Genomic DNA, 22,017 nt, shown 5'->3' with positions numbered 1-22,017 from the left:
TTCTTTGAGGTGTGATGAAGAGAAACTGTGTTTTTGAAACAACAATGCCTAGAAAGTGGAAATAAATAGAGGTCCTACTGACAACAGACAGAGACAACAATGGAGCATGCTGCAAGGAAATCTTCAGTGGAAGCTTGTGTTATTTTCTTCAAGTGAATGACTCAGGAGCAAGAGAGAGTAAGAGAGAGAGTAAGAGAGAGAGAGAGAGAGAGAGAGAGAGAGAGAGAGAGAGAGAGAGAGAGAGAGAGAGAGAAAGAGAGAGAGAGAGAAAGAGGGAGGGAGAGAGAGAAACGTTCTGCCATAGGATCTCTCAGAGGCTTTCTTTCTTTATTTTCTTGTCAAAAAATTAAAATGAGCACAATAAAAATAGCCTTTCTTTCCCTGCCTCCTTTCCTGGAGAAGTCATACGCATACCAGGCGTTTTCAACACACTCAGGACTTTCATTTCACATTCCATTGAATGATGTTTGCTTGAATACTTCTGCTTGAGTTAATGCTTAAAGGGTTATCCAAACCACAAAAAAAAAAGATTTAGTTCCTACGGCATCTAGCCATAGACATTTAATGTAATTTAGGATTTTTGTAATATCTGTCTCTGAAATTTGAAGTTACATTAAACATTTGAACAGAAAGTCTCTTTTAGCTCCATCCTAGTTACTGTGGACAGACCACTGCACAAACTGTGAAGATGTTTCAATAAAGTTGTTGCAGCAAAATTTGTTGTACACACTTAAAGTGAGTGTCCCTGTTGCTCTGGGGAATAATCCAGAGTAATAGTAACACTGTGTCTGTAATGACAAACAGGTGAGTAATGGAAGGTTAAATTAAAGACAGACAGAAGCTGTTGCACTGTCAATGGGTCAGCTAAGGTTGAAGGTTTAACTGGGCATAACTGTGGTGTTTGACCTAAGGTCACATGGTCTCTGAAGCCTCTTTGCATTGATGTGTTTAGACCAAAGGTGAAGCAGTTCTTTTGCTACAAAAATTTGGTGCATGAGACGCATTTTTAATTACTTTTCAAAATCTAAAAAGTGGGCGTTGATCTGGTGCGACCAATACATCGGTATGAAATGCAGAGAGGGGTATTTCATTTTTCAGAAAGTATTTTACCCAGAACATGTTGCTATACTAGCTTCGTCATGGACTTGCAGTCATGACTGCCACTGCAGCCGCCCTCATTACACACTGTGCACAACCTGACATGACTCAAAATTGCCCCCATTCATTTTGCATTGCAAGCAGCTGCCTCACTGTCCAAAGCGTGGACAGGCTGGCGGCCAATTTTTAATAGCGTTTCTTCTCCATTAGGTAAGAGTCATTCATTTAAAGGAAGAAAGTGGTAATATTATAAAGCCCCCTCATACTTCTAGTATACTTGGTACAAAAACCTGATTTGATTGAGGACAACGAGTGACCAGCAGAGGTGGGTGCCGTGACTTCACATGAATCAGTCGCAGGCAGTGGGTAAACGTACCAAGACAGTTCTTTTTACTAGACCAGAGTGTTTTTCTTTTTTTACCTTCCAGCAGTCTTCATCAGGTTGGTCGTCCTACCTAAAACAGCAGTATGACCACACCCCCTGTTGTCCTACAGTCTTAGGACAGCATCCCAGGTGTGAGGGTGTGGATGTCCTGCCGTTTCAGGTAGGATGACCAAACCTCTATAAATCAGCTGACAGACGTCACAACAACACCGCGTGACTCTTCTAATGAAGACTGCAAGACTGAAACATGTCAAGGTAAAAAAGAGAAACACACTGGTCTAGTAAAGGAACTTTCTTATTATAGTATACGGTGTCAGAACTAATGAAACTTTTTGGACAATCAATGGTACCGTAGGCTGTGCTCAACTATCATGTCAGCAGCTACCAGGACTGCAAACACATAGTGAAAACAAATGCTATCAGAAAGATTCTCAATATGGAATTTGCTCAATGCAACAGAAATGTCACACAATAATTCAGACTTTGTACAAAATGTCAGACCAAACCAGACTGCTTCAGCTGGAATGTATTAAAAACAACTCTCTGTTCTGGTCCTAGCTAACAGGTCATTAAACAGAGCACTGGTTAGCCTCAGGTAGCTCAGTAAAGTTAATCTAAAACCAGTCAAATCAGAAGGCTGTGAAACTGAATATAATCACGATGTTTGGTTGTCTTAAACATTTATCAGGGCAAATTCTACGATCATATCTATGAACTTGATAAACTCAATACCCTGTTTGTGTTGGGACTAGCATTGAAAAGTTAGATTTAAACACAACTAAGAGACATCAGATCATTGAGACTGTATGGGTCTGGCAAGCCATTAAGCTAAAAGTTGATGTCAGCATGCTTCAAAGCACAGAGTGCAGTTACTGGGAAAACCATTACTTTGCCAGAACCAAAGCTCTGGACAAATTAAGAACAGGGAAGTTAAGAGATCACACATTCATTGGGGTGTATCATTCAGGGACGATGTCTGTCCGTGTGTAATTTCCTGTCAGTCCTCTGTTGAGCTGTTGCACTAGATTCACTCACACTTGAATGTTGGGAAAGGAAATGTCAATGGTTACAAAGTCATCAGGGTTCGTCCTCTGGGAACCATAAATGTCAGAACAAATAATCAAACCATCTAAATGTTGTGGAAAAGTTTCAGTCTTGAACAAAGTTGTGGATTGACCAACAGTTGTTGCTTTCCAACAGACCAGTGCTTCTCCTGTGGCTAAGTCCCTGACTAACAGTATCTTGGATTATTCACAGTATTCAAAAATGACTGCTTAAGCATTTAACTTGGAGCCAGTTTAGATTTGTGGAATACCACATAGCAACAGTGAGATAATAATTATTGCTAATTTAAACTGTGAAGTCCATATCTAAGTGATATTTGTGAAGTTAAAGAAACGGCATAATCCGTGTAGACTGATAATTGGGCAAACCTACGCACAGAGTCATCTTAATCCAACAGAATCTGAGGAAATGAAAATACGTTCCAAATTTGCTGTAGGGAAGTCTTCGATTTATACAAATGCTGACAAACCCAAGATACCCTCAATCAAAATACTGCTTCAGGAGAGACTTCAAAAAGAGGAAAATTGTAATGTCATGTTGAATTGGCACCGTGGATGAAAGGCACTTTTTGGAGCGCGTCCTTGGTGAGATGAATTAGGATGCTTACTTTGCTGAATCTTAATTTGATAGGAGCAAGTGGATCGACCAAGTGAACCATCTAATGAGGGGGATTTTAAGAACCAGTATCTGTGCCTCAAGCACATACTGTATATATAGAAGACATAGTGGCATTTGCAATCACTTTCAAAATAGGTGAAATGCCTTTTGTGCTCCGAAGTACTCTTTGTTATTCAGAAAACCTGGCCGAGGTAACATTCTTGATGTTCTGTGCCAAACAAGAGAGTCAAACAAAGGTTTGAATTTGAACTTGCTGAAGCTCAAACATCATCTGAAATCAGGGTTACGTTTAAATAATAATAAAAAAAAACATCTAAACTGGCTTTTCCCCCCAAACAGCTATTTTACACACATTTGCACCATCCAATTTCAATGAGAGGCTTTTAATGAGAAGCCCTATTGTGCATGAAGCAGGTAAGTGCTTCGCTCTGAGAGACATCAGCACTTCAACACAAGGCAACGGCTTCACTTTTTCATTTGTCTGTCTCATCTGTAATTCTGTCAGACACAATGATTGCAGAAGTTAACAAAAAAGATCTCAATAAATCTCACAAAACATCACAAATGATCTTACTGCTGGCTCTTCTTCACAACATGGATGGTTATGTCACACCTGTCAATGGGTAAGTACGTGTAATCAAGACTGCACTACACTGATGTTACAAATCAAGACACGTCCACTGGCCACTTGGTGTTTTGCTTTGGCTTATAAGTTACATCAAGAATACAAAGCTTGAGCTTCAAACTGGTTGTGGTGTAAAATATGGGTGTTAAGGATGCAGGCTAAGTGTCAAGTCTAGCCACAGTGTGAAGCATTTTGTGAAAAAATAAGACCTAGGGCGTTTTTCAGTAGTTTCAAGCAGCAACCATTTTGCTCTGGAGTTACCCTAAGGGTAGGAAACTTTAATTATCTTTTAGTGTTGTTTAGTTGAGTCCCATTTATTAAATCATCAATACAGGGAAGCTAAAAAATTGTGTCATTATCCAGCCTCTAAAGCACCTAAAGAAACATACAACTGGAAAATCATGGACAGCACAATCTGTTGGCACATTAGAGTTAGTTAGCCAATGATAACATAGCAGTGAGTTCAAAGTGCATGGCTTTCAGTGGATCATGTAACAGATGAAATGGAACTATCAGCATTAAGTACATGGTAAATGGACATGTACTTATATAGCACTTTTCTAGTCTGTCTGACCACTCAAAACGCTTTTACACACTACTCTTAGCAGTCACCCATTCATACCCTTTCACTCACTGATGGTAGAGGCTGCTAATGTAAGTGACCATCAGTATTAGCTGAGCTCATTTGTTCACATTCACACACCGCTGAACAACAGCAGGAGCAATTTGGGGTGCAGTGTCTTGCTCAAGGACAATTTGGCATGTGACTGCCGGAGCAGGGATCAAACCGCCAACCTTACGATTGAAAGACAAAACGCTCTACCCACTGAGCCACAGCTGCCCCACAATGACTGAATGCTAACAAAGGCTCAGACTGGGGAGATCAGGTGCTTTAAGACACTTCCTCTGTGTTTCCTATTTTCAAATCATATAATATAGGACATTTGGCAAATGGTTATCAATTTGCAGCCTCCAGGATGAACAGCGACTGAGGTGTAAAGTCTGTTGGTGCACTACAATTTGCTCGCCAATAACAGTGTTAGCTAGCTCACATGACAGTTAGCTAGGAGCCCATTACTGTGTGCTAATTCAGAGGCTGCATCCTTTATGAAGAAGACCGTCCCATTACAAAAGCTTCTTAAATTGCAGCCAAGCGGTAACCTCCGGCCTAAAAATATGAGTCCAATGCGGAAGTGCTAAAAAGTGCAGTTCATCGAGGATCCGCTTGAGGCTGGCCCTGGAAGTACCGGAAACCACATACACACCAATTCAAAGAAGCCGATCTTTACAGCAGAAATAAACATGTTTTCAGCCTGGTACAAAAGACGAGTGTAGTCTGGATAGCTAATGTCTCGATCGGCACACACTGTAGGTGGGGGTGATTTTTTTCTAACTTGACAATCTCGAAGATATTGAGATTATGAGTCTTCCAATGAGAGGCACAGCTGACTTGATTGACAGGCGGGAACACTGTAGCTGTTGGCTAGGAGGCTCAAAGCCTGTCACAATTGCTCGACAGCAGCAATATGGCTCCCGCCGACAATTGGCCTCAAAACAGCGCTTCAGAAACAGATGGGTGATGTCACGGATACTACGTCCATATTTTATACAGTCTATGATTGCAGCCAGCAAATGCATCCTACAGACAGGATGCACCCCATGTATTCTCCGTGGACCAACATATCCCTTTTTATTCACCGTAGACCAGACGGTCTCATTTCATTTCAGCCTGAGCGGCCTATGGAGGCTTTGAAGACCACATCCTTCATTGGCTGGATACTTTGCAAGATCCAACCCCTGAATTTGGACACAGTTTGCTTCTTTCCTATTATAATATGTAACACTTCAACAGAACTGTAAGCAAAAATAGGACTAAATGCTTCTGTTCGCTATAATTATAGGTGTGAGTTATCACATAAATATATGGCCTAATCCCTACACATTTTCACTATTGATTAATGACTTTCCAGTAGCTAAAATATAAAAACAGTGACATGATCACTCACAGTCAGACCTCCCCTTGGAATGAGACTCACAAGCTGGGACACAAAATTGCAGATCCATAACAACAATTAAGATTCTCACTGAGTGTGATGTTTGGAAACAGAGGTCTTGTGAGTAAGGCGAGTGAGTCACAGGACTTCAGATTAAGTATATTAAAGCTTTACTTGAGTTTGTTCCTGAAATATGTAATAAAAATGTGTTGTTCGGTGAAATCTTAACATGTATACATTAATACATTATCTTAAAGGTAACATAGGACGACTGTGACATAAGCTTATACACACACTGGTGAGGATAGTTTTGTGAGAAGCCAGCGTTGCGCTCTCTCATTTGAGGAGCTCAAGCTGTGATGTTAGATCAGAGATTTGAAGCTGAGGGGAACAGCAGATCTTGTTACTATGAGGTTGCCAGGGAACCAGCAGAGATACCAGGAGTAACAACAGCACAGAGCCCTCATCAGTGAACCATTTTAATTGGCATATGATGAGAGTGATCTCTCTTTTTTCAACAGAACATGTTCTGTAAAAACTTTGGCTTTTTGCTTGTGAGGGCTGGGCTGTTTGTCTGAATTCTGTTTCTCAAACAGTAATAAAATGGGCAGGACTCGGATCTACTTGATAAATATATTAAGAATGATGTAAAATAAGTCAAAATAAAAGAAGAGTATTTGATAGAATCATGAGCTGAACAGAGAGAAAGGTCTAGCCAAGGTAGCGTTGTGTTTTTCTTTGTCTTGATGGTTTTAACTCAAATAAACAACAAGTCAAACATAACTGTTTTCAACTCCTGAAGAAAAAATGTTGATCATATCCAGTCACTGTTGTTTTCAAGTCACCATACCTCGAGTCTGAGTCGAGTCTTGAGTTCTCAGTGTTCAAATCTGAGTCCGAGGGCGGCTGTTTCCTCTCAAACTACTGACTGTCAGAACCTGGACTGACTGCGTGGGAGCTTTTGGATGTGTAGAAAGAAACATCTCTTCAGGTTTGAAATAAAACGCAGTGTTGACTTCTGGTTGCACAGGATCTTTTTGTTTAAGTCCCAGCACAGCAAAAACTCCCAATTTGGTGACAGTCAGGCACCAAAACTAGTTGTTATGTTAATTAAAGAAACATCATAAGTAGTTAGAATTAGGGATGCACGATATTGGATATTTTGCCGATATCCGATATGCCGATATTTTAGAACTCATTTAGCCAATATTTTTTCTGCACACCTAATTGCAGAGATCATCAATTATCTTCTGTATTGGAATTAGTGTACATGTATGTATTATGGTGATACTCTTATCACATTTGTTATGTAATATTAATTTCTTGTGCAAAATAAGAAAAATACTCAATACTTAAAACTACATATTTATTTATGACAATTGCTTTCAAACTAAATTCATACAAAAAGATACATCCTACTTAAAACTTGGATGATTCTCTTCCTGAGAACATTATAACAAAACCCACAACCAGGGCAAATGTGGCCAATTTCACATTTGACATAGTAAGTAAACCTAACCTCTGTTCACAGGGAACATGTGAAAAGTGCAACTGTACAGCAATTAAACCCACATTAAATAAAATGGTTTACTCTTTGACAGTAAATGTGCCTCAATTAGTCAGCTACATGTACCTTACAGACTGCTGCTTAAATTCAAATTTAACCTAAAACATGAGCTCAACATGTGTGCAGCAGCCCATTATTATATCGGTTAATTATATCGGCGGATATTGATGTGTTTGTATCAGACCTTGTATCAATATCATAGTAGTGAAGTCATGTTTCAAGCTGATCATAATAAGCTCAGTTAAAAACTGTGACTACTGATCTTACACTGTATTAGATTATCAGTCGGCTGAACTGTAACTAAAATAAACCTCAAATCAAAATGCATTTGCTTGAGGTATGTTCTACCAAGGTAAAGGGATGACTCTGGTCCATGCACATGAGTCTTAGCCTAACCATAACCTTTCAATTTGCCTTTTTCACAACTTCCATGAGACCAAGTCGCCTCACACTCCAGCACAATCATGAGCACAAGTCTGCAGAAACACTTTCCCTGCAATAATCCTGGATCAGGAGCTTGTTTTCCCAGGTGAGACAACCCTTAAGAATCATAATGGTGGTGTAATTCATGTGCAGGAGCACAATTCTTTTCCATCGTGAGCTGACTGACAGAAAATTGCAACTTCAGAGCACCACCAGCAAGGTTCATTACTCCTTATCTTTAAACTGCTGCGGTAGAAGCGGCTCGGGGGGCCCTGACGTTGAGAGGCTTCTGTCAAGACGAGAACATGTCCTAACAGGTTTTTTCATTATCCCTCCATCTCCTCTCTGTCCTGTGTGATTCTAACCCAGGGCAGGTGAGTTTTTCGTATGTCTCCACGGTTACATCATCTGTCTTTCCAACCTCATTGTGACACCTCGGATCTCTGGCTCACTGTTAAACTCACAGAGACAGACAGGAGTAGTGGTGTGAACTTAAACACGAGCAGATGCTGGGGGAGTGAGTCACACTCTTTATACTGAGACATTTAAATAGTGGTTACACTTCACACTAAGGATGGAAATAGTAAACTTAAGTAGCGTTTAACTAATGAATGACTCATGATAATTAAATGCACGAGTTAATGCAAGATGTTTCACAAATTCTTGTTGCCTTAAGGCGGAAAAATGATGGAGCCACTTTGCTGATCTGTCTCACACTGAATCATCAGTGAAGGATTTTTCATTCACAGTTACTTCATTGATTACTTCCATTGATATGATGGATCTTTTGGTTGGATTTGATTTGAAATAAAGTGTATATTTTGGGGGGTTTAAAATAGACACTGGTTGTGTCACATATGTCATGCACAGAGCCCACTCAGGATTAATTTCAGTCCCCCATCCCTGCTGCTCTGACTCTGAGCCAGGCATCATGTCTCCCATCCTCACTCTAGCTGGGCAGTTAGCCCCTCCTGCTCAGTGCCCTGCTTCTCCTTCCTCCTTGTCTCCCATCTCCTGAACTTACAACCCTTGGCTGCGTAGCTTGCTCGGCTGTCATCTACTGAGGATGTGTGGTTTTGTACAAACTAACAGACTAGGTTGAAGCTAGGTTGAAATGTAGATTATCCTCGGTCACTTCGTCATCTGTTCATGAATTCTCGTACAACTCTCTTTTCATTCTCTTGGTTTCTTTGCTTCTGTCTTTTCTGCACACCAGATTTTTGGCAGATGGCCACTTTGGCAGTTTACAGTAACAGGAGGAGGGCGGGTTAGTTAGCCAACAGAACTTTTGAATTTAAAAACCATTCATGCATGGAGGGGAATACAAAATGTTTTGGAACACTGTGTCAAAGAGAATTAGGAACATACAAAGTATAAGCTTGAGATGTGACTTAAATACTTCACATTCTTTAACAAAAAGGCTACTTTAACAAAACATTCCAGCAGATGATTTAACAGTCCGAGAGCCCAGTGCCCAGTGTCAAGGGTGTGACCAAAGTCCTGGGACGCTACCAGACAAGTCTTTTCTGTCATGCCTTGACTACATCAATCAATAAATCAATCTTTACTTATATAGTGCCAAATCAGTTCAAACGTTGTCTCAAAATGCTTTACAAACAGAGCAGGTCTAGACTGTACTCTATGTTCTATTTAATAGAACGTCACTTTGTCACTAACGTCCCCTGGTGTGCGTTAGTGACAAAGACACAACGGGGGACGTCTGTTTAATATTTGATGTTTGACGTTTTTTCCGCCATTACCATAAAAAGCTCCCGTCTACAGCTTGATTTGTTCCAGTTTGGTGATACATCAGACACATTTAGTACGTTTTGATTGACTCCTTGTCATCAAAGATGCAGATGCATTTCAGAGTGCCGTGAACTGACAGTCTGTCCAGTGCGCCTGTCACTGGGAGGTACATTCAAGAACCGTTGAAAATGTGCAATACAGCCCTTCAATGGCATTTTTCTGTGAATCAAGAGAATCAAAATACAGTCACAGTGGTCACATCAAGAATGTTTTCTAAAAACAACTGTAATTTAGCATATTTACTTGCCCCTGAGATGTTATTGGGGAAAAAAAGCTTTTTAAAAAATGCAACTGTCACTGCAATTCTTTCAAAAAGCTGTCGCAAAATCAAGCTTTTTGGGCCGCAACAATCACAAAAAAAAATCCTGCGAAATCCTGGAGGGACTGATTACTGTTGTCTCCCTTCCTGTGTCGTATCCTAATCACTGCCGTGCTGATATTCTGTATAACTGACTCCCTCTTGTGCCATCCGGCTTAAGGATTAACAGTTTTAGTCAACTTACAAAATCTAAAGATCTGCTTTTGTTTTTTTTTTAATCACTTGTGATATTTACAAAAGTGCAAATAACAACATCATGAGGCGGAGAGAGCAGCTTATTAAAGAGCACTCTCGGCCAGCAGAATGAAAGATTTCACTCGTGTACCCGGTGGGGCGGTTGAAAAGGGCAGCCAAACAACTCGTGGTATTACTGCTGCTCACAGTGGAAGAGAACCTACATTAAGTCTCGTTTTGAAGCACTGTGGTTGAGAGCTGCCCTTTCTAGATGTGCTCTTATCAAAGCAGTCTGACGCAGAGCGGAGAAGGAGCCTCCAGCTTGCCCCCGTGTCAGAGTTTGGAACACAAGTAGTTGTCAGGCTCGTCACAGCCGAAGCAGCGGTGACCAAAATATCTGTCTTTTTTTTATGTGTGTGTGTGGTGCCCGTCTCCACCCGTCACTCTGCCGCCGTCCACACTGATGCGGGGTGCGAGTACAAAAAGGAAGCCTCCCCAGGCACAAACAATATAACCTCCCTCCTTTATTCTCCACATGGCATTTAGAATGACACCTCAGGCAGGGATGGAGGCGAGTAGAGATATGAGGACAGAAGGAAAAAGAAAAAAGAAGGAGCAGGAAACAGAATTAAGAATAAGGGGCTAAGGAAGATAAAAGGGCGCAGAAAGACAGGGTTCTTTGCTCGTTTTCAGAGTTTTGATTTCTCTCTGAGCCCTGGGGGTTGTCTTTGTGAAATAACCTTCTTTTAAAAATGGGAATTAGACTCGCTGTCTCTATCAAAGATTGCGGCCTAATGTGGGCCAGCCTGTAGAGGGAGGCGGCTTGATCGTGCACGATGTTAAGACTGATAATGGGAAGCATTCTCACCACTGTATTAATACATATTAAAATCAACCCTCTGAAAAAAGGAGGGCTCTACACTCCCACTGCAGCACACACAAGCATAAGATAGGCCAAGCAGCATTAATAATGTACAGTGTAAGTGAGAGAACACTGTGGAAAGGTCGCGGCTGGCTGAGAGGGGAACAAGTCGACTTATGAGCTATTGGGTCATCGGCTACACCGCGTATCCTCACTTTAACTTGGTGAATGTATCCAAGCGTCTGATGTTTGGATGTCTGAAGAGCTCAGTCAGCCTGGTGATTCAATCTCAAAGCAGAGAAATTACATCCACGGTCGAAAATCTTCTCAAAAACAAGAATACGTGCGTTTAGTTTGAACACAAAGACGCCGGCTGAAAACCTAGCGCTGTAAAAAAGGAGAGTGCTGACCCTGAAACTCGGCTGCTTTCATTAGGGAGAGTGTGAAGTTTTGGAGAAAGTCAAAGCCAAAAGCAGAAAAACAAGAAGCCGTGAAGAAATTATGCTCCGTGAAGAGAAATGGATCAGCTCATAACGAGCAGCAGGCGAGAGATAAAGTTTGAAAAAAAGGCTAAATGACGACATTTGGTCATTTAGCCTTCCTCTAACTCGCTCACCTTTCTAAATTACCACACAAGGTGACACTGAGGAGCTGAGGATACACAAACACACACCACACACGCATTCCTGTGCGCGGGCTCAGATTGAAGGAGGCAACGACAAGAGATCAAGCCAGTGCAAATTAAAAGCGCTCTAATTAGCCAAACTGTCACTCTCCGGCTCTGGCAGCCATATTGGAGCGTGCTGTGAGACCTGCCTGATGCCTGCACATTTCCACTGGCCCTGTGAACAGACATGTTCGCGGTAGAGGAGGAAGGATTAGAGGCAGCGGCTGTTGAGAATTACACTTGCCAGACATTAAGCACTGCGGCAGCCCCGAAATGTTGTAATGAATGGAGAGAGATGTGTTAATGAAGCCGCTCGGTGCAGGTCCGTCATCAGAGGTGTAAACTTTGCCCCGTTACAAGCCTTTCCAAATTTGTTCTCTTGGTCTGGCACCGACTCTGAGTGCATTATTGCACCATTAGCCTTGGCTTATTGTTATTGCCAGAGGATGATCATGAGGTGGCTGATGGTAATGGCTGAAAATACACAAATTCCAAACATGGTCACATTATAATCATAACAGGGGATTGTTTTAAAAGCAAAACCAGGATGTTTTATACAAACATGACCATTTGAATTTTAATATGCCCGTATGTGCTGATTGTTTTGTAATAAAAGCATTTTGCAGTTTGTAGATTTAACACATTGACCTGAATAGGATGTTTTTTTTCTTCCTCATCTGTAAAAAGGGGGATAGTCTTACATTCAGAGTGTAGTTATTTGTTACAACATACACTTATATATAAAGACAGTTTTCCCCTAATGCATGAGTCCAGCTGTGAATCAGCCATAGACTGTGTAATAAATGGACGTAGTATCCGTGACGTCACCCATCTGGTTCTGAAGCCCTGTTTTGAAGCTGATTGTCGGTGGGTGCCATATTGGTAATGCCAAACTCCACCTAACTTCTGTTGAGCTAGTGTGAGGTAAAGAGGCGGGCCTTAAGGCTGATTTATACTTCTGCGTCGCCCCTACGAAGCAGGGGCTGGCGCGGACATGAGCCCCACATACTTGTGCGTCGGTGTTGCGCAGCAATTCTCCGCCGAAACGCATGAGGGCAGTGTGGTCTCTCTGATAGCCGGTTGCCTGCTTCCGGTCCTGCTACGATCTCTGTTTACTTTTCCACATCGATTCAGAGCGTGTTATGTTAATCTACAGCTGATACATGTTGCTGTTTATCATACAGACATGATTACATGAAGAATAGAGAGGAGGAGATGAAATACACGGCCAATGTGTGGCCGATGTCCGGGATCCCGGAAGTGCTGTGAATGCGGGAAAGACAAAGCCGTCGAGCGGACCAATCACAGAGCTTGCAGTCCGCATCAGCTCTACGCGTAGTTACATTTTGGAGGAGGTGCACGTCAGCTACGTGCGTAGGCCTCTGCGTAGGTACGGGAGCTACGCGGATCTACGGCGTAGGCTACGCCGTCGATTCGACGCAGAAGTATAAATCAGCCTTTAAGCCTCTTCACTAACAGCTACAGGGTGCCCTCCTGTCACTCAAGTAAGCCATGTCCTTAAATGGGCAAAGCTTGTAAGTTTATTATCTTTAAAATAACAGGTTATAAAAGAATTCAACCCCCGTAAACTGTGTGCTGAGAGAGAATTTAGCTGTTCAGACCTAAACCGTTTTTCAAACCAGACTTTAATCAGGTTTATTAGTGCTCCAAATATCATCTTTTTTGAATGGGTGTGTATTAGGGCTGAACAATATGGACAAAATTTCATATCTCGATATTCATGCCAGATATCTGGATATCGATACGATATGACTATGGGTTCAGTGAAAACTAAGAATTTTTCAGAAAAATAAAAACACAATAATACAAAAGGATGTGGAAACAGCAGTTTTATTGATGATAACTCAGTCATCGACACTGCTGTTTCCTTCATTGCAATACACTCTTTATGCAGTACACGGTGGTGTTGTTTCAGGTGGTGGAACATGTTTGTTGGGCTGCCTTGCTTCGTCGCAGTTTTTGCCAAGCATGACCTGCACAACGCCTCACTCTGGTTTAGATCCTTTTTTTAAAATCCAAAATACCTTTGATGTTTGTCAATGGCTGGCTTAAGCTGTCAATCAAGGGCAAGCATGAAATGAAATTAATATCTAGAATGTTCATATCCCGATATCGATATGATAATGATATATCATTCAGCCCTAGTGTGTATGTAGTTTCAGGTGTTTCTGCAGCCAGCCTCAAGTGGGCGCGCAATGAACTGCAGTTTTTAGCACTTCTGCATGGGCTTCACATTTTAAGAACGGAGGTTGCTGCTTGGACTAAGCGCTACGATGCCAGAGGATGAAAGCTGGAGACATGAATGAAGTGGCTTAAAAAAGGACAAGTTAAGAAAAACTAAGATGAAGTTACGATGCCTTATCAAAGCAAAGTTATCAATGCAGCAGAGACATTAAAGAACTGTTAAACAGCCAAGAAACACAATGTCAGAAGGTGTAATTTCTGAAGATGGCGAGCCCAAAAAGATGAGTTTATGTGTGTTACTGAAAAATGGATCGAAGATGTGCTCATTGCCAGACTAATCATCCATCAGAGGGACTTTGTCTTTATTCTTTATTTATTAGGATCCCCATTAGCTTCCACATTGTGGTTACTAGTCTTCCTGGGGTCCACACAAAAAAACAAAAGAAAGAAAAACAATTATTTAAAATCACACATTATCCATGAAACAAAGATGCAAGGTTATCTAATGTTATATGGGAGTACAAGTCTGACACCACAGGTGCTTCATATCTACGTGATCACATTTATTACTTAGTTCAAAAAATAGTTTTTCTTCTTTTAACTCAGAATGAGCTTTTAATATCTAATAAGGAGCCGTTCTCCTTTCACGGAGGCTGCCATCTTGCTCCACCATCTTTCTACAGTAGCACAGAATAGACAAACTAGTAACAAGCGCATTGCTGGGTTTCATGAAAGGTAGTGAGAAATGCACCGGTTGGAAGATGAGGAAGAAGAGTGGTTGTTGTGAGCAGAATTCGTATCGATAGACGTTTTGATGGTAAAACCTTGACAAATGAGGATCATAGTTATAATGCATCACATCAGCTTCTTGTCCTCGAAGGCCACTTTCAAGGACACTTCATCAACAGGACGGTTGAGCAAGGGAGCGTTTCAATCTAGAATCTGACTGTGAGATATCCCTAAATATTCCTATTTTTTCTACACACTGTTCCTTTAAAAACTTCAGCTCTGTTCCTCTCTGCACTTTCAATACATATTTCAAGATTTTGACTGGAACAATCCAAATCAAATTCCTGCTCTCCATTTTCCAAATACCTGAAGTTTTCTGATTGATCTGTCCTCCAGAGAGCTGTTGATATCAGCTCATGTCAGAAAAGCATAAAACTCAAAATGCAGGAACGTGAAGAGTGGTTCTGTTTGGTAATCCATCACAGGGAACAGCTGATAACATTTAGGTTTCATCAGAGTTGTGTTAGTGCCATGAGAAGGAGAGCAGAGTGTCATAAAAACTCTGTCAACAACAACTGACTTTGCATGGTTTGACACAGAACACAAACAAAGATCATGCAGGAAGAAACACTCTCACTAACCAAGTTCTCAGTGATCATCATCCTTCTTTGTAATTTACTCTTACTGTAGAGTCATGGTGCTGACTTCTGACTTCTGAATCTTAGATATCAGAGCTCAGTGGGAGCCACTTCCAAAAGTTTTCAGAGTCTGAGTTAAAAGCTGCATTATGAAGCGACAGAAGCATAGACAAACAAAAAGTGCTTGATTTATTGGATTACCAATTCACAAATTCTTTGGTTCTGCAAGCTCGCTTTATTGAAAACGGAGGAACTTAATAATGCAATGGATGCCTGGAAGGTAGGAAATGAATCTAGAGTGGCTTTGCCTGGAAAACTGTCAGCAGAACTTTAAATTAAACTCAGAGTGTAGTTGGTCTATAATCTGAGAAAGTCATTTCTAGGATATCACAGTGTGGAGTCATGAGATGATTTAAGGCAGAAAATTAGATGTTCTTGTTAGACAAACTGACTTCTAGATGAAATAAAGGGCGTACTTACCCTCACATGACCTCGAGTAAAATTAAAATGAGACTGTTCTATGTCCACACAGGCCAATAACCTGTGACAGGGGGTCACAAAGCAACATGGTTTTGACAATCTCAGTTAAGCTGTGTGAGAAATGTGGATGAACATCTGAATTTGAAGAGGAATTGTACAAGTTTCACACATTACAGACCGCTGCACATGCACAGAAAGTACTACAGACGTCTTTCTGACTCCAAGTAGACGCAGTCACCGGTTAATGAGAACGAGCACTCTAGTTAATGTTTGTACTACCAGCTGAAGTGCTGCTGCGTGGTTCAGAGCGTCCCAGAAGTGCTTTATTCTCTGCTATGCTATGATATGTGCGTAGCCTATTTCCGACAGACCCACTTTATGGCTGCAGATTATCACATAGGAACAAAATAGGAGTAGGGTGCTGTGATTTAGGTCAGTTTTTTAAATAAAAGACAATGTGCAGACTCAGTGTTGTAGCTTACAACACTACATACACATCTAACAAAGCAGCACATTGATTCAGGCAGGCAGGACACTCCACATCTTAAAGCTCTCTCTGGGATTTCTTTGCCTGATGGAATCCTGGCATGAGAAATTGGATTGATTGCCTCATGTGATGTCACATGGCAGGAAGTGTCTGAAGCTTGAGGTTTGACAACAAAGTAAAAATCTTAGCCTGGTGTTACTATTATCTTCTCCAAATGACAACTAACATAAAGTAGTGGAGAATGGGGTTGGTCGTCACACGTTTTACTGTTTTGATGATTGCTCATCATCAAAACAGCTTTCAATAGTCATTTCTAAAAACAAATAGGCCGAACAATAATGGCCTACTCAACTAGGCTACATGCAGTCACTGTCTGAGTTACAGTGAAGGCAAATGTAGGGCCTGCGCACTCCAACTAATTTCACCATGCATGATTTTGCCAACATAGGGGTTGGTTGTTACATGTGACAACCAACCCCAAAGAGAATGAAACGACCAACCCCAACTTGAATTTTTTGCTAGCATCAAGGCTAACAACCATCTAACAACTACTTAGCTAGCTAATGAAAATCTAAACTATAGCTTTCCCCTCACACTTTGTAAGGGTAACACTTGTTTTGTTATAAACCCATCGTTTAAAAGCCTAGAGGAAAAATACTGAGGAGCTGAATATTTACAATTTGACATGATAAACACAAAAGTCCTCTCACCTCAAGTTCAGCTGTCTTACTCCAGAGAAGACTATGTAGGTAAGCTCTGATCCTAATTCTGGAAATGTCCATACCCCAATTTGAGAGGCAGCGCCCTCTGGTGGCGAGATATAACGAGTGTGCCAACCAACCCGTGTGACAACCAACCCCGTTCTCCCCTGCACATTAGATTATTGCATTTTAAAGCTTATTATAATAATTGTTTTAACATGTATTTATCTTATTTATTTATTGTATGTGTCTGATCTTTTTAACTTCAATTTGCTTTCTACCCTTACATATTTTATTGATTTTACTGTATTGATTTTATTTTATTTTAAATATTTTTTTATGATTATGTCTTTTATCATTTTACTGATTTCTGTTGTTTTCTTCCTCTCTCTTCTTTAGTGAAGAACTTTGGGCTGCATCCTTGTATGTATGAAACATAGGCCGTATAAATAATGGACGTAGTATACGTGACGTCACCCATCTGTTCCTGAGCGCTGTTGTGAAGCCAGTTGGCAGCGGCAACCATATTGGTAATGCTAAACTCAACCAAACTCAGTGTGAGGTAAAGAGTCAGAGTTTGAGCCTCCTAGCCAACAACTATGTGTTCTTGCTGTCAATCAAGTCAGTCATGTCCTTATTTGGGCAAAAACTCAGAATCTTAACATCTTCTGAACGGTCACATTAGAAAAAAATTCACCCCCCGTACAGTGTGTGCCGATAGAGAAATTAGCTACGTAGACCCAAGCTGTTTTTTGAACCGGGCTGTAAACATGTTTATTAATGCTGCAAAGATCATCTTATTTGAATTGGTGTGTATGTGGTTTCCAGTGTTGCTGCAGCCAGTCTCAAGCAGATTCTCGATGAATCTCAATTCATAATTTGAGACTGGAGGTTGCCGCTTGGTATGAAAGGTGCAACATAAATAAAATTGAGCTTCTGTTTCTTCCCTGTGGACAAAGCTGTGCCTTCTATCTCTCTGCTGATCTTGTTCTGTACATGTGTCAGACCAGGCATATACTATATAACTGTATTAATGTTGAGGTGGAAGGTGAACTCACACTGGCCCAGTGAATTGTTTACGACACCCGGCTGTAGCTCATGATTTATGCGCTCAGACTGAACGGCCCAATTATCAAGCACAACCTGTGTTTTCACACTTTACAGGATGGAGCTCTGACAATTGTTAATAAAGTTTTTTGAAAACTCCCACACATGGAAGTTCAAGTCAGAGAGTACGACTTCAAGAATAAATATAAAGTATAATTATCACCTTTCTAATGTGTGAATAAAAACTAAAAACGTAGAGTCGTGGTAGAGCTGTTAGATTGCAATAGATAATGTTATGGCCATTATCACATTTACCATTTGACAGTTGTTCTATTTGATTGTGTGTATGTGAGTGTGTTTAAGCAGAGTGAATGGAAACAGTTTTCTTTTATGAGACAGAACATTTGATTGTATGTGAACAAGCTATGACAATAAAGACATGCTACTCTGATCCGTATGCATCCTTGTGCGTTTCAGTTGTGGTTTCTGCCTTTTCGCGCAGGCATTATATCCGGACATAAAGCTCAGGGCTTTATTTCATGATATATTGTGGGGATCAGCTCGTGCCTCTGCTTTCAATGTGCGAGTGTGCAAGACGGCTAAGCTCTGAGATGCCATCCTGTCCTGGGAATAACGTGAGGCATGTGACGGTGCATTGTCATGCATGAACACTAGCATTTTTTTCACTTTAGCCGTATGTCTTTTCCTCCATGGAAGGACATTTTTACACCGTCCTGGGCCGACATCAAAATTGGTTGTGCTATTCAAATATATAGAGTCAGAATCAACCACAATGTGTAGACTGTATCCTGGTTTAGAAGTGTTCTCTGACAGAAGATCTGAACCTGATGGCTCTTTGATTGAAAACGTGTTACACTGCAAAAACTCAAAATCTTACAAAGTGAAATTGTCTCATTTTTAGTCAAAATGTCTTATCCCACTTGATTTAAGATACATTAACTTAACAAGAAACATTTGAGAAAGATAGAGGGACTTGTTTTAAGACAATACATCTTAAATATCTTGTTAAGTCAAAGAATCTTTAAATGATCTTGTTTTGAGTTGTAATTTAGAAGAAACAAGGTTTATTTTACATTTCATACATTTTTCAGGCTGAGATCTTATTTGTAGAAGACGAATAATCTTGATTTAAGACAAACACTTTACTTGATTTAGTAAATGCATTTTATTGAAGAATCTATCAGAAAACAGCTCCAATGATAAAAGAAAGAAAGAAAGAAAAGTTGTTTTTTTAAGGGTGGGTTACAGTTTTCAGGCACTGTTTCTTCTAAATCAGATAAAAATATACATCCTCAAACTACATGCACACAATGAAACACCTACTTTTGAGCATAGTTGGCTTATCCTAAAAAAAACCAACATGACTGAATATTAGTATATCCAGCTCACTATGAGAAGACATTATATCTCATTATAATAGAGATAAAAAGGTTATGATCACCAACAAATAAAAGGAAATTAAGTTAATGTCAACAAAAGCTGTGCTGTTAATGTCTCTGTCAGAAAAATCTTTTAATTAATTATATTCTAATTGAATTCAACTATAAATAATTGGTCTAATGTAATAATTAACGACACCAGGGAGGAGTGGAACTGTGTCAAGTTGAACACTACCTCTCACTACCTACAACAGAGCCATATATACCGTATACCTTCTGGATCAGGACCAGGCAAGGCAAGGCAAGGCAACTTTATTTGTATAGCGCATTTTATACACGAGGGCAACTCAATGTGCTTTACATTAAAACATTAAAAGCATTGGACACATTCAGACAAGCATAAAAGAACACAATTAAAATGACAAATATAGTAAAACAGAAAAGAAAAGGAAAATTAGAAATATATTAAAAATTACATTAAAATTTGCATTTAAAGTGATTTAAAATAAGCTAAGATAGGAAGGCAGTGGCAAATAAAAAGTCTTGATCTTTGACTTAAAAGAGGTGAGAGTTGGAGCGAACCCACAGCTTTCAGGGAATGTGTTCCAGATATGTGGTGCATAATGACTAAACGCTGCTTCACCATGTTTCGTTCTGACTCTGGGGACTGAAAGCAGACCAGTACCTGATGACCTCAGAGGTCTAGATGGTTCATACAGTAGCAGCAGATCAGCAGTGTATTTTGGGCCTAAACCATTCAGTACTTTATAAACCATCAGCAGGATTTTAAAGTCTATTCTCTGACAGACAGGAAACCAGTGTAGAGATCTAAGAACTGGAGTGGTGTGATTTACTTTTTTGGTCCTTGTTAGGACTCGAGCAGCAGCATTCTGTATGAGCTGCAGCCGTCTGATGGACTTTTTAGGGAGTCCTGTAAAGACCCCGTTACAGTAGTCTAGTCTGCTAAAGATAAATGCATGGATGAGTTTTTCTGCATCCTGCTGAGACATAAGTCCTTTAATCCTTGATATATTCTTAAGGTGATAGTAGGCTGACTTTGTAATTGTCTTAATGTGGCTGCTGAAGTTAACGTCTGAGTCTATGTGTATAAAACACGTCTGCCTACTACCCGTCACCATTATTTATTCCTTATTTAAGGCGTAAGGTGAGGTAAGACATCTTTGTTTGGATAAACATAGTTCTGAGGAAATAGTTTAATTTTAATTTAAAGAGACCTGAAATCATCTTTGAATTAATTTTCTGTTTAAGTAGTTTTAGTTTGGTATTCATGTACAAACAGTTCATTAAAAGCACTTTAAATAGTTAACTTAATTTTGTTTATTCCTTTTGAGAGTAAGCCTTACAGTGTTTGGTGCCTACCTATATAAGTAGAGCTAATATGCTCCCTTCACTGTTTATTTATTATAAGCATTATTGCCATCCCAGTATGGCACAGAGTTTTTGTACCTTCAGTTTTCCTCATATCGTGCCTGGTAGCTAGAAAAGCCGGCAATAACTTCAAAAACGAGTCCATGAGTTGCAGAGGGAAGAAGAACTTTCCAAACAGCAGAAATCCTCAATCCATGTTTCAGGAAAATGTAGGTCTGAAGTCCGGTGTGAAAAAAAGTCACATGGCGAAAAGTTAACAACTCCACTGCTGTCCAAGCTCACTTTACTGTAAGTCAACATGAATGCTGTGTCATGCTGTCTCACACACACACACACATACACACACAAACACACATTTCTCAGTGAATACAGTATCACGCTGCTTCATCTCAAAGGAAAAGAAGCTCAGATCTGAACCAAAGCATGACAGCTGCTCGCTCTCTCTCTGTTGGGGTTTTTATCGAGGGAGCGAGAGGGAGACTGGAGGAAGAGGTGGGAGAACGACTCTTCACAGAGATACTGAGCTTTCTGATTGTGAGAGAAGATGGGCAGATGGAGAGTTTAGTGAGGAAGGTAAAGACTGGGAGAGAGAGAGGAGAGCGATGAGAGATGAAAGGAAGAAGTGACAGGTCCTCACTCTCCTCTCTTTCCGTCCCAGAAGCCTCTCTGGATTCCAGCTGGGACTCGCCTCTGCGGTGGGATGTCTTCTCCCAGCAGGCTGCACTTATCAATATTTCTGTGCTGTGGAAAAACAGAAGGTAAAAGACTGAGCTGAATGCCACTCCTGTTCTCTGATAAATTAAAGATGTGTGAAAATTGCTTTTGAAGATTTACTGCCGGCCTTGAATGATCTCTGCTGCTGGTTTATAAACATGTGCGTTTCAGGAGTGATTGTTTAGAGCTCAGAGAGGATTGGTGTACGTTCATATTTTTGAAACCTGATGTATGGTGCAGTTATACAGCTCAGCTTTTGTATTTCCAACTTCAACTCCTCCTCCAGCTCATTTATTGTTAATGAAATATCTGGCGGTGTACTAATTGTTTTGGACTGAGAGATGATGGGCTGATGAAATAAAGATAAGGAGATGAATAAGAGAGTGGGGTAAAGCGGGAAGAGCAGAGAGAATGAAGGCCAGGAAGAAAATGAGGGTTCAAACAGGTAGTGAGGGACAGGAATGGAAATAAAGAGGATGACTTTTTTTTCTCTTTGGAGGCAGAACTCAAACTTTTCATCACATTTTCTGTCATCTGTGAACATTTCAGAGTCAGAACCAGGACTGACTGCAAAGTAGGCTACAGGAAGTATGAATCTGAAGGTGAGGAAACCAATCATGT

This window comes from Notolabrus celidotus, chromosome 7, assembly GCF_009762535.1.
Source record: "Notolabrus celidotus isolate fNotCel1 chromosome 7, fNotCel1.pri, whole genome shotgun sequence".
Classification (NCBI taxonomy): domain Eukaryota; kingdom Metazoa; phylum Chordata; class Actinopteri; order Labriformes; family Labridae; genus Notolabrus; species Notolabrus celidotus.
Note: the sequence above shows the minus strand (reverse complement) of the source record.